Below are 14,868 nucleotides of genomic sequence, written 5' to 3' on the forward strand. Positions count from 1 at the left end.
TCAAATGCTGCCACTGATTTATCAATTAAGTTTTTGTAATATTCTAAATCCTTTCTTGTCATTTCAACAATCTTCACAGCCTCTTCACCAGAAGTAGATTCCATCTCAAGAAGCCACTTTCTTTGCTCATCCATAAAAAGCAATTGCTCATCCATTACATTTTTATCATAAGATTGCAGCAATTCAGTCACATCTTCAGGCTCCACTTCTAGTTCTCTTGCTATTTCTACCACATGGGCAGTTACTTCCTCTACTAAAGTGTTAACCCTCTCAAAGTCATCCATGAGGACTGGAATCAACTTCTTCCAAACTCCTATTAATGTTGATATGTTGACCTCTACCCATGAATCAGAGAGGTTACTAATAGCATCTACAATGGTGAATCCTGTCCAAAAGGTTTTCAATTCACTTTGCTCAGATTCATCAGAAGAATCACTATCTACAGCAGCAATAGCCTTCTAAGATGTATTTCTTAAATAGTAAGATTTGAAAGTTGAAATTACTACTTGATCCATGGGCTGCAGAATACATCACTGTGTTAGCAGGCATGAAAATATTAATCTTGTTGCACATCTCCATCAGAGCTCTTAACTGACCAAGTGCATTGTCAATGAGCAGTAATATTTTGAAAGGAGTATGTGTTTCTGTTTCAATTAGCAATAATTGCGCCTCGGATAAACCTCATTGGCTATGATACTGCCACTGCGCAAAGCTGAAAGGAGTATGTGTTTCTGAAGAGTAGATTTCAACAGTGGGCTTAAAATATTTAGTAAGCCATGCTGTAAACAGATTGGCTGTCATCTAGGCTTTGTTGGTCCATTTATAGAGTACCTGCAGAGTAGACTTAGCATAACTCTTAAGGGCCCTACGATTTTTGAAATGGCCAATGAGCATTGACTGGCTTCAACATCAAGTCACCACCTGCATTAGCCCCTAACAAGACAGTCAGCCTGTCCTTTGAACCTTTGAAGCCAAGCACTGACTTGTCCTTTCTAGCTTTGAAATAACTAGATGGCATCTTTTTCCAATAGAAGGCTGTTTCATCTATCTGAAAATCTGTCGTTTAGTGTAACCACCTTCATTAATTACCATAGCCAGATCTTCTGGATAACTTGCTGCAGCTACTCCAACAGCACTTGCTGCTTCCCCTTGCATTTTATGTTATGGAAATGGCTTCTTTCCTTACACCTCATGAACCAACCTGTGCTAGCTTCAAACTCTCTTCTGCAGCTTCCTCACCTCTCTCAGCCTTCACAGAATTGAAGAGAGTTAGGGCCTTGCTCTGGATCAGGCTTTGTCTTAAAGGAATGTTGTGACTGGTTTGATCTTTTGCCCAGACCACTAAAACTTTCTCCATATCAGCAATAAGGCTGTTTTGCTTTCTTATCATTCATGTGTTCACTGGAGTGGTACTTTTACATTTCCTTCAAGAACCTTTCCTTTGCATTCACAGCTTGGCTAACTGGTGCAAGAGGCATAGCTTTCAACCTATCTCAGCTTTCAACATACCTTCCTCACTAAGCTTAATAACTTTAGCTTTTGATTTAAAGTGGAGACATGTGACTCTTACTTCCTCTTGAACACTTGGGAGGCCAATGTAGGGTTATTAACTGGCTAAATTTCAATATTGTGTCTCAGGGAATAGGAGAGAAGAGAGAGAGAGAAAAGAGGATAGCTGGTTGGTGGAGTACTCAGAACATACAACATTTCTGATTAATTTGTTGTCTTATATGGGCACAATTCATGATGCCCTAAAGCAATTATAATATTAACATCAAAAATCACTGACCACAGATAATGAATATGTAATAATAATTTAAAAGTTTGAAATATTGCTAGAATTACCAAAATGTGACAGAGACACAAAGTGAGAAAGTGCTGTGGGAAAAATGATGCCAATAGACTTCCTCAACACAGGGTTGCCACAAATCTTCAATTTGTAAAACAGAAAACAAAACAAAACAAAAAACGAACCCAATTTCTGCACAGCACAATGAAATGAGGTATGCTTATCAATATACTAGACTATACAAAAATTTAATTCTGTTTGATTTTCCTAAAACATATAGTACCAAAACAATGGGGATGTAATGGCATTAATTGTCCACATTCTGGATTCAAATGAACGTATTCTGATATTTACATGTATCTTCCCAGACTTTTATAGCAGACTTGTTTGTTTTATTGATGGAAACATAAAATAGCAGTCACCAATATCACTGCAATACTTTCTTACCCAAAATGCATTTAGGTAGTCATCAAAAATTGTTTCATATAAAAATGTGAGCCCCATATTTATAAGTGGTAAGAGGCAAGTCTTACAGCCATTGAAAATACTAGTGCTTTGTAAATGAAGAATTATTGATGCAGAAGGGACTCCATATGATGATGTTGCCAGAAACTAAGGAATTCTAGAGTTGGTGCAATCATTTTCTTGAGATTCAGGATCATGGTTATTCCATGTAATCCAAAACTCGCACACCAGTTTGCTTCCCTTCCTCTCTTCTTCCCATTATTCAACTTCCATGTCTTCTGCTTTCCAATTCTTGTTTCTCCTTTTCCCACCCACTCATAATACTTAGCCTGCTGTTCCTATTGCATATGTGCTCTTGTCTCTCTTTTTATTTTTGATAAGAGAAGAGAAACATTTATCCTGATGGTACAAATGCAGATCGTTGGAGAAGGCATATTGGAATGAACCAGGGGCTTTTAAGAATGAACCAGGGGCTTTTAAGAAACATTATAGGCCCCATTGTAGATCAGTTAAATCAGAATTTTTGTGGGGCGGGGGACCAATAATTCTTATTTTAAAAAAGCACTGAAGGTAATTATAATGTGCCCTCAGGGTTGAGAACACCTAACATAGGGTAGAGAGGACTGGTTCCTCGACTTAAAGCAGCTACATACCAGATGTATGTGCTTGACGATATTATTCCCCAAGGTTTTCTGATTTCTACATCAAAGAGTTTGAATTAGATACTTTAAAGGGTCTTTCAAGTTTGCAGTATTTTTCTCCTTATTCTTTTACCAGTGGACTTTTACCTCTAATAGTTCTCATGTTGCACATTTTCCAGAAAAAGCTAAGATATACATGGATGGCCACCTGCGGTCATCATAATTAATGGCCAATTCTTCAACGTGAGCCAGACACTTTGTATGACTAAGTTCTGGACCCAGGAGGTACATTTAGTCTTCCAGACAATTGACTCAAAGTGCTCGTCATAAATCAGTGACCATTGACGCTAGCGAGCATGTTCTTTTATGATTTAACCCTTTCTTAAACCCCAAGAATATTGTTGTTTTGAAAAATAAGGCAATGGGGAGTGAGAAGAAAATACCATTTTTCGGTTGCAAAAGAGAAATCAACTGATGGAATGACATTATGAAGAACGTATTTCAGATAAAGAGAAATACCCAATCCTGTCACATAACCCCCAAACACCAGAAAAGATCACTTGAAAATAATCCAGATGACTTAATTATTGACTGTTTGTCATTTGTGACCAAATGTCAGCTGATGGAAATTGTTCTGAGGTTAATGAAAGCATAATTACTTTATTTCAAGGGTTCATATCCAGAGTCAGATTGCATACTGTAGAGCAGGTGTCATGCTATGGTGCAACCTGAACCTATTACAACGATTTCCTCTCAACTGGATTGGGTAACCAGATGTACAAGTCATATACCTTGAAAAGCAAAACTGCTGATTGTTGGGATGCTTTTAATTTTAAAGTAATAGTGACATATTTTGGATACGATCAAATCCTTGGTGATACTGGATATTAATAGCCATGGCAAATTTAGGAAAATAGCATCTTATGAGTAAGTTTGTATGATGGTTTCATTTTTATTCCCAGAGAAGTGGAAGAAAAGGAGATGAAGTTAGAGAATTTTGTATTATCACTCTGTTAGTTTCATTGGTAACTTCTGTGCTGGAATCAAATGGGGGAATTTGCTCTGATTGCAATATCCTACTGTGCTGAATCTCTGAGCGATTAAGACTTGTTAATAGTAGTGAAGAGTCAGTAAGACTGCTCATAGGTTTGAATGGCAACACTGAACAGTCAGAGCAAAAACTAAGTTATTTTAATAAGCAAATCTGAGTGGCACATAGTGTGACAGCTGATGTCCAAAGAAAGTCTTCCGTTAATGTTTCAGATGGTTATGTTATTACTTGGGTGATTTGACAAGAATCTACGATGCCTTATGCAAAATAGGACATGGCAGATGTCAGGACAGCAGAAGATACACATGTGATAGTCCTGACTAGAGTTTTGCCCTTGAGAACTGGGGGGAGTGTCATTTCCTTCCCAATAAAGTTATCATCTTAATGCTTTGGGTTCTCAAATAGGAAATCCTGAATCACACAGAGGCGCACATTGTTGATATTGTTTTATATTATTTTACTTTAAACCATAACTGTTCCATTTTGTTTCCAAGGAGAATTTTGTGTGATTTGATCAAGGTATTTAGTTACTCTGATCTATACAGGCTATTTTCAGTGATACATTAACAGATTACCATGAATTTAGTAGTTTAGATTAATAGAAGACACAGACTGTATGTAATAAAGCCTGAACACACAAAAACCATTACCATATCTTAAACATATCATGCAATTTACATAACGTGCATAAATAACGGACACTATGTACTGAGTACTATGAAGTGTCAGACAATGCACTAAAAGGTCTTAATAGTTCACATCATTTGGTCCTCACAACTCGATGAGAAGGGCATGTGTTATTTTTAACCTTCTTATAGAGGAGAATACTAAGCCTCAATGAGACAGAGTACTTTGCTCAGAATCTCTCAAATAAATAGTAAATATGGGATTTAAAGCCACTTCATATGATAAATTCATGCATTTTCTATTGAGCTAAAATGTAAATAATGCTATAATGAACACAGGGTGTGAATATCCTTTTGAATTAGTGTGGTTTTTTTTTCTTTGTATAAATACCTAGAAGTGAAATTGCTGGATTGTATGGTATTTCAATTTTCAATTTTTTGATGGAACTTCCATATCATTTTCCATAGTGACTGCACCAATTTACATTCCCAATAACAGTCCATTGCTAAATGGCTAAAATGGACACCTCAGTCTTTCTCTGTTTCTCTCTCTGTCTCTCTTGCACAGAATATTTCCTTATTCTCTTACTGTATCATCTAGCATGACTACTGAAAATAAGACTGGAATCAGATTATTTGTGGGCACTCCCTTCAGCTTCAAATTTTTTAAAGAAATTTTTGATATGGAATTGAACAGATTTTCTCTCCTTTTTGGATATTTTCAAAGTTGTGCTTTTTAGTAAAAGCCAAGTATTGATTGTGAACAAAGATAAACAAATAATCCTTGTGGTTGATGACATTTTTAGGCCGAGCAGCTTTTTGAATAGCTGGAAGAGACCTCCAGTGAAGAAAGAACTCCCTTCTGCTTCTGTATATTAATAGCACATAAGTAGCTTTCGCAGAATCTGTAACGATAGCACCACCTCTCACTATTGCAGACATAGCTGAACAAATGTGGATAGGTTAAATGTTCTAAAATGTATTATAAAATTACATGTCACAGCAGCTGAAAGCCAATTTCCATTACAACATAGCTTCACTGTGCCGAAGTTGAGTCATCTCTATTTTGGTAACTGTTCTTTATCACTAAAGATAATTCATGCTCTATTTTCATCCTCATGATGGAGGCAAGAGGATCACCCCAAAGTTTTGACCTACAAAATTGCACTTGATAAAGCAGACTAAGGAAATAGTGATAGAGACTCTCATGCTTTCATTGAGCTTATGGTTGTAGATTTCAATAGACAAGATTTGATTTAAATAGATTATCAACTAGTCTTCATCCTTACATTATTATCGGAATCTGACTTGGCTTCCGTGTATCGGTTTCTGGCTCTTCATAGGCAATGATAGAATATTTACTGAGTAAAATGAATGAATGAGAAGTTCTCGCTTCTCACATTGCCTCTTATGTTGCCACACAATAACATTCCAGGGCACATAAATACAAATAATTTCCATAAGTCATTTTACAGAGCCTTCTATTCATAAAGACATTGTATAAAATTTGTGGAAAGAAAAAATGGAGCCACAGATATTTTACTGTTCTTTCCTGTTATTATTACCCACTTTGTAAAATGTTAAATTAGAGTCCAAGTGATTGATTCAGATTGCAACTTTAGTCTCCATTTCAAGAGATTAGACAGGGCTATTCATCTGAAACTACAGCATTATGTAAATAGTTTAGTTACTTTTCATTTCTAGTGGGCGCAATTAAATATAGCATATCAAATCCTCAAAATATATACTCAGTATCACATCCCAACCTGCTTTACTTCAGCACTATATGATGATCAGAGGACCAACCACAGGTCTAGGCTATGATGCCATCTAGAATACGGGTAATCCTAAAGAGGACCAGGTGCCGCAGTGAAGAACTGATTCATTCTCTACCTCATTACTTGTAGTTAGAATTTAAAATATTCAGTATGGATGGAGAGGAAGTAATAGCAATTCAGGAGGCACCATAGCAGACACATCAGAGAAGCCCTTTCTTGCTTTTTAGGGACAGGCAATGTTATTGTAAATAAGGACAGCACAACTTCACTATAGTCAACACTACCAGATCTCCTACTCTCCCACTGTCCAAGAAGAGAAAAAATATGGTGGGAAAACATGCCAATACCTCTCTCCACTTTTCAAGTGGACTACAATTTCTTCCACTTGTATTTTTCTGTGTTTTTTTTTTCTTTTCATTGACCCCTGACAAGTTTACTGCATGTGTTTTCAAATTCCTCTTGACTATTCTCATTGTACAGCCTCCCCTCAGAGCACTGCTCTTTATAAACCACTAGTAACTCTTAAATACAGCCTACCAGGGTTCTTAATGTGAAATTGCCTTGGCTAGTGAAGTACTGGTATTTGGTGGAATATTCTACCTCATAATTTTAGAAAACCTTAAGCTTTATGTGAATGAAAGTGAGACAGAATGAAAAAAGTTGGGGGGGGAGACAGGAAATGTTCCTTATAAAATGATGTCTGTGGGAAGAAAATGGAGGGAGATGTAGAAAATATAAATTGATACATGCAGCTAGAGATTAGATTATTTTTTCCCAAGCTGGGCTCTGAAGCCAAATATCCAGTTTGAGCTGCCAATGATACCCCTGTGTGTCTCTGCCCTATCCTAACTCATAGCATCATAAAACACCAAACACATTAAAAAGTAGAAAATATTAATGTATTTTAACAATTCACAACAGATGTTTTGATATTTCTGAAATTGTGCTGCATCTTGAATCATGGTATCTTAAAGCTAGTTGATCACATTTTTAATGGCACATGGAATTATAGTACACTGTATAATTGATGGCATCTTAGAGTCAATGAAATGCATTATTATTAGCAACAATAGTTAAGAGTAATCTTTCCTACCCAGGAATGATTTTTATAAACCTATGCATATTACACAGGGGCCTGGAAATTTCTTACCCCTCACATGTCATTGCTACCTCATAACTGTGGCCTCTTTTCAGTTTCTTTGGCATAATAACTAACTGGCCCAATGTGACTTTTTTTCCTCTTTAAATAACCAGTTGTTTAATGGAGTTTTAAACATAAATTTGGGTGAAGCGTTGAAAAGTTTAAATTGCCATGTCACCCATACCAGATGCCACTTTCACATTGGTTTAGAAGCTCCTGGAGTGTCTGTATAGGTCACTTGTTTGTTCTCATACATGTTGCTAAGTTTATATATGCTGCTGTCTGGAAGTATTTTCAGATGAACTGTAGTAGCAAACCCTGCAATTCAGCCTGGATTCCTGAAGAATGTGCTTTTGAAAAACAAAAACAAAAACAAAAACAAAAACCAAAAACCAAAAAAGGGTGGGGAACCCCCAAGCTTTAAATAAAGAAGCACACATATGTTAGCAGGAGGGAACTGGCTATGGGACCAAGATTTCAGTGACTCTGATTCTCCAGGGTCATCTTAACTGCTGTATGAGCAGCAGGGCTAGTGATTCCAGGTCCCCTTTGGGTGGCTACATATATGAACCATGGTGAATTAGAGTGCTGAAAAGAATGGCTTATTCTGGATTATTAAAACAGCTAATTCTGTGATAAAGGGTGATTTATATCACTTATTACAAGTCTGTGTTTTTATCTAAATGAAATGACCTATATCTAAGAACCTCAGGGAGTGTCTTGAATTTTAAATTCTCCTGAATCCTGATCTTCGCTATTTGAAAATGGGAAAAGAAGAGGATACAACGATTAGGGCTTTTGTTTCTTAAATTGTATATTTTGGTCAACACTGGGTTTCAGAGTTACTTTGAAAATACTTGGAAGCTGTCTTAGAAGGTTTTATGAAGAAAAATCACTTTTATTAGAAGTTAAATTGCTCAACATGAAAATATAATTATTGGACATAAATATTTTAAAATCTTCAAAATGCTATTGATGTAAATTTTCAAGTGTGGGAGTCTTCCTGACCTGCTTTAATAAATGTTCATTGCTATCTCCTTTAAGAGACATCTCTGACTGTGAACATTCAGTGGTATCTTTAGGTAGAAGTCTTTCTCATACTACCCTCACCGTGGACTTTTTAAAAGAGCACATGAGACCTCCATGTATTCCTAAGCTTAATTAATCCATGTAGCAGGCACTGTTTCTAGCATTGCTTTTGATTAATTTATTGCATGAAGAGTCTAACATTGACTATTAAGATATTTTCTTAGTGATGTCTCTTTATAACCTTTCATTTGTGGATGAGCAACACAAGAAGAGGTAATGCGCTCATTTAGATAAAACACAAAATGCTTGCCAGGGAACCTGGGTTTGTTCCAAGTCTCCTCTTAGGCAAGTCTTTTATCTCCCTTTGATATAGACCAGGGTTCTATAGAGTACTGAACTAATGAAAAAGGGCTGTCTTTTTCTCTAATGTTATGACACAGAATTTTGATTTGATATTATAGAACTGTGGAATTGAAGATGACCTTATAGTCATGTAATCTAACTTTTCAAGCAATGTAAGAATTCCGAGTCAGAATTCCTTGCGTGCAATTCTTCTTTGCAAGTGGATCCAGATATATAAAACTCATCATCTTTACAGGGAGCCTATTTTACTACGGGGCTTCAGTTACAAGTCAAGCTAAAATCGACTTCTCTCGTACCTTTATCTGTTGGTCCTCTTTCTACCCTCTGGAAAAAAAATGGATAGATCAACTTTTCTCCAACTTAAGACCCACCAAAATTTTGGAGTAGCTTATTGTGGCCCTTTTCCACTGCAGATAGATCAAGATGTCACATTCCAAATTTAGTTTATTTTTTATTTTTTGAGATCTTGCATTTCTTGTTTGAAAATCTGATATGCAGATTTTATATGGGCACAAGTTTGCCTACATATGGTCTGATTGTGGCAAAGTACTTTTGAAGTGTTGTTTCTCATGATATGGGTACCCGATCTATGAATGTATCTTTTGAAAAGCATTACTGAAATAACCTACAGAATATGTCATCCTAAGTTCTGGTACACAAAATGATTATTGCAGAAATTCAGAAAACACAAAGTACTCAGGATAGATTTCCTACGTATAATTGCATCTGAGTACGGCCTTAAGGAAAGCATAGATGTTTAACAAGAAAAAAGGATCAGGAGTATCTTCCCTCTGTCTGACAAAACACTTTGTATTGAATTCCTGAATTTTATTGACCTGTCTGATAAATTAAGGACCTCAATCTTTTTAATGTATACTTTGTCAACCATATCTGTAGCCATATATTTAAAGTCACTTATTTTTTTAAGGCTACGTTCTGTCGTTGGCATGAATTACTACTAACTTCTCTGTTGTTGATTTTGACCCACTATTATAGCCTGTGAAAATTATTTTGAATTTTTGCTGTTATCTGCCATTGTTGCTATGATCTATGTGATACTTTCTTTTTTTTTTTTTAAAGATTTTATTTTATTTATTTGACAGAGACAGCCAGCGAGAGAGGGAACACAAGCAGGGGAAGTGGGAGAGGAAGAAGCAGGCTCCTAGCAGAGGAGCCTGATGTGGGGTTTGATCCCAGAATGCTGGGATCACGCCCTGAGCCGAAGGCAGACGCTTAATGACTGCGCCACCCAGGCGCCCCATATGTGATACTTTCTATTTGATACACATACCTTCTGTATCTTAATTTATTGTTTTAAACATGGTGAAAATGGAAGGTCTTTGAACTGCAGTTTCAGTCACATAGGTACCAGAAAGTAAACTCGATTGTGAGCCCCTAAGATATTTCTAGCTGGAGAAATCAGGAACAATTTCTTGAAAGGCATAACCATTTGATTGTGGATTGGAAGATGAGAGGAAAAGAGAATGAGGAGTATATTTCAAGTAATTCAAATATATTCCTGGAGGTGAGAAGGTACGGTAACATGGTGAAATGAGAGCATTGGTTGCTGACAGAGATGAAATGAAAATTGAGGCTGAAGTAATATACATTCTTTCCTCTTTTCCCCTGATCAGGCAATCAACTTTAATTTTCTAACTCTCTGATCCCTTATACTTTCATATAACTTACAAGTGAAATTTAAGTCATATCTATAGGTACAGAAAGCAATTTGGTAGATAATTAAACTGAAGTAGACACTTGCATTTGTAATCCCTGTGAGAAGAGAACACCTCCTTCCTGATAACAGCAGCAGAAATCCCAGGTAGGCATCTGACCGATTTGGTGTGAGATCACAGAATCGAACGTGTGGATAGGTGAGTGGGCAGCAGCTGAGCTCTCATTGAAAGGTGGTCTTTTACTATCAGAACAAGGGTGGGGTTCTGCAGGCCTTCACAGGGTCTGTTGTAAGTGTGATCCTATGTTTCTCATACCTATGCTTCCTGTCTCAGAGGCACTTGGTCTAGGCGGTACTGTACTGTGTAGTTGAAGATGACCCCTGACGTAGGAGCTGAAAGTTGTGTGAAAATAAGACAAAGTAGTTTGCACTTAGTTTCTTTGGATTTTATTTATCTTCCAAACTTTTTTTGAACTTCCCCCCATCCTCATTTTTCTGCAGCATTTCCCTGTAATTGTTATTAATGCTTTCTCATAAGCAATATCGCAAAAAATCATGTCACTGAGATTTTGTGAATGTAATATTTTCTATCCTGGCTTAACCTCAGAAGCAACAAATTGTAGGGTTAGCAACCAAAATGCCAACAAGTTCAGTAATCTGCACAAAAAAAACTGGAAGAATTTGCCATGTTAAATCACACATGTTAACCCTTTAAGTTTAGGAACAATGACTGTAAAGTGTGCCTTCTCCTTTCAAATCCATTCCATTTTCCAAGAGCAGTACACCAGTCACAGAGAGGCAAAGAATCTCTGATGATCAGTGGAGATGAATTTATTTAACATCCATCTCCAGAGAGGTAGGACTCCTGTGATATGGACACTTCCTGGATCCTTTCTACAATCCCTGCTTGGGATAAATAATATATTGGAGACCACAGGTCCAAATGATAGTTTAAATAAGTAGAAATTTCATATTTAATTACAAAATATATCATCAAGCCCAAACTATAAGTAATGTAAGTAAGCACCAATTTGAATTAAACATCTAAACATCTGATTTTTCTTTTCATTGTTCTCAATTGGTATTTCTACATTTTAACCTGGTAGCATATTTATTTATTTGTTTATTTTTATTATATTTATTTAATAAACATATTATTTCAGTGTTCTCACCGCAAAAAACATCATAGAATATGAAAAGCGATACAATATCCTGTAAGCAACACAACCACTTCAGAATAGATCTATGAATTTTAGATAATTCATACATTTTCAAAAAGCTGAAGAATTACTTCACAACATATAGAATTAAGGCCTTATATATGATGGTCATCTTCTAGTTTTGCTTTTTGTTGTTGCTGTTTGGGTTTTAAACATTTATTCATTTTAGAAGTGTTTTGTTTCTAATAGCAAGATGGTATCAGAGATACACTGAAATAATCCTTTCCTGCAGAGCTAAGTGACTACATCTGTCTCCTGTTTCTTTCTTTGTGTGTGCAGAAAGTGAAAATGCCCATTCATAATAAGAAAATGTAAGTCTGGTAGGCACCAAGGTTTTAATATTTAATTTTCCACATTATAAAGCAGACTCTTCTCTGCCTTCCCATAAATGCAGAAATGGATAAGATTAATTAAACATTAAACCATTATTCTTCATAAAAGAAAAGTCCATTGCCAGTCATGTTTGATATACTTTCTTTCCAAGGTGATCTTTCCCAAGTCTGAACTCTCATCCCTTCTTAAAATTTTTAAAATAATAACAAGGAATGTAGTCATTTTACTGTCATTTTTCTCTTTTATTTTTTTCTTATATTATTGTGACAGACTTTCATATGAATTGTGGATTGATTTCAGAATAGAGAATTTATTTGATATTACCTGACTTACATTGTAGTAGAATTGTCTGCAGGATAGAAAAACTAATTTCTTTTCTAGATCTCTTAGCTATAGAGAATAAATATATGTCATATATTTACACAGTATATATTCATTGCATATTACATATACATGTAAATATATATTTATCCTTTGTTATATATATATATATATATATATATATATATATATATATATATATTTGATTGGAGGGAAGAGCAGATATGTGAACACTTAGTGGCCAATCATGCTGACATGTGTGATTATAGTCTTTTAACAAGTGACTTATTCCTAATAGATTCTAATAGGTATTAGACACAAATATACAGTTGAAATAAGGCCAGAATATTGGATTGAAACACACACATGTGTACATGCACACATTTCTCATGCATATAATTTCTATCATGCATCGTTACCTTCTACACCTATAAACATAACTCATAATTGCTTGCACTTTTTAAACCACAGGCATAATTACCATGAACATAATTATAGCATTTGCCAGTTTCTGTATATCATAGAGAGGTTTCCTTTCCCTTTCTCCTCTTCTTTTGTTATGCAAGGTTATTAGCTATTTTCATTGTCAGATGATGATACACTTTCTGTATTTTACAATGATATTGAAGAGAATCCATGGAAACATTCAGCATAAAATATGCATATAACAGAACTGCTAACTATTTTTCGTGATTATGTTATAATTGTTCTCAGAGGATTGTCTTCTGTCCTGAGGTGCCATCAAGTTAAAAAAAAAAAGTTTCCAGTAGTCAAGGTGTTCCATTAGGCAGGAGCATATGTCTGCCAATGGGAAGAGACAAAATGGACAGGTAGACGGAGATTAAACTTCCTCTGCTATCCCCTTTTAACTCGTTCTGAGAGTAGGTAGGGTTTCAGTAAATTATCAAACTCATGTACTGGTGAGAATTTTTTGAACAGAATTGTGTCCTAGCTGTTCCATCCTCATTCCTAGGTAGCACCTCAAATTGGAATGTAGCTGTGGAGACTCAGTATCTCCTAGGGGAGTTCAAGAAATGGAAAGAGATGTAACGCCAGTGTTTATCCATAGAAACCTCAGTAGTAACGACATTCTACATCCTCATTTCTAAACAGCAACTGAAGCAAAAGTTTACAACCAATAATACAAACTGGGGGTGAAATGCTAGAGGGAGAGCAGAGGGTGATAATAAACCCACTGAGTGTATGAATTAAATTAAATAAATAAATAAACGTAGGGAAGACCTCTGTGGTACCCAACTGCCATAACTTTGATTAACCTCACTGTGTTTCAGCACTGGGTCATGCAAGCCTTTGACACAGTTTCTTTGAGATGTCAGTCACATTTCAATAACTTTTCAGCATTGGCTTGTAAGTCCTGTCTCTTCATTGACTTTGAATGAGGCAGGCTGCTTAAGAATGCAGCTTGAAGTGTCACTCAGAGATACTTGCATTGTGTTATCTTTGATTGGCATGTCTGGGAGTTGTGGAAAAAATTCCAGCATATCCAAATGTGCTTCTCTAAACACTGAATATCTTTACACAAGTGTTTTCTCCAGGAGAATCGGCTCATACCCTTATGATGATAATCTGTTATTGCAGTGTTCCCTCTTACTATAGAGAATGTATATCCTGAAGGGGTAGCTTTATAGGACTTGGGAACTCAGATTGCGTTTGCAATTCTGATCCTACAAGCCTTTGGGGCTACAATTTAACTAATGTATCACATTAACTGCCACATGCAGAGCCTATCTAACAACCTAATTACTTTGATGAGAATACCTGTGTAATATCCTTCTACTTGGCAAAAACAAGTGGTGCTAAAAAGATCCCAAAGCATCTACTTCATCTAGAAAAAAAAATAATAAAAGCATTCCCTTCATTAACAAAATGCCAGACATATAAACAACTGATTTGTGAATGATCCTTACAGACAAAGAAGTGCTCTTGTCCCCAGTACTGACTCCCTTGCAACAAATGACACAAGCTGTTGGTATCCACACTAGGGCAGTTAGAGAAACTATGGCTGGATATGTTAAATATACATACATATAACAAAAGCAAAAAACCTGAAATGCATAGGGGAATTGACCTCTAGATGGCTGAAGCAAGGTTATGCTCAAAATCCCCTCCCCACAGCATAAGCCTTTGTTCTGCTGTAGTGCAAAGAGGGCACACACGTGCATGTGCGCGCACACACACACACACACACACACACACAAACACATACATACATTAGCACCCAGCAGTGTACTGGGTTATCAAGGAAAGAGTCACTACCAATGTCCTTCCAAACTCTCATCATCCCACAAAGAAGAGTGCTTAGGCTGGACACAGCTAGACCAAGCACAACAGGGAAAATGCTCTAGGAGGGGTTCTCCACCCCAACAATGCTTTACATGTTAGATACCAAGGGACAGAAACATTTGGACAACCATG

General features: G+C 36.2%; 1 long non-coding RNA gene and 1 pseudogene across 1 annotated transcript in view; both read right to left on the reverse strand.

Annotated features, from left to right (window-relative positions):
• LOC123000708 (uncharacterized) overlaps positions 1–14,868 on the reverse strand; it is an 83,244-nt gene that overhangs the window by 46,286 nt on the left and 22,090 nt on the right. The gene's annotated exons all lie outside the window — the stretch shown is intronic.
• LOC113251566 (U4 spliceosomal RNA) lies at positions 600–714 on the reverse strand (annotated as a pseudogene).

Source organism: Ursus arctos, unplaced genomic scaffold, assembly GCF_023065955.2.
Source record: "Ursus arctos isolate Adak ecotype North America unplaced genomic scaffold, UrsArc2.0 scaffold_10, whole genome shotgun sequence".
In the NCBI taxonomy this organism is placed as follows: Eukaryota; Metazoa; Chordata; class Mammalia; order Carnivora; family Ursidae; genus Ursus; species Ursus arctos.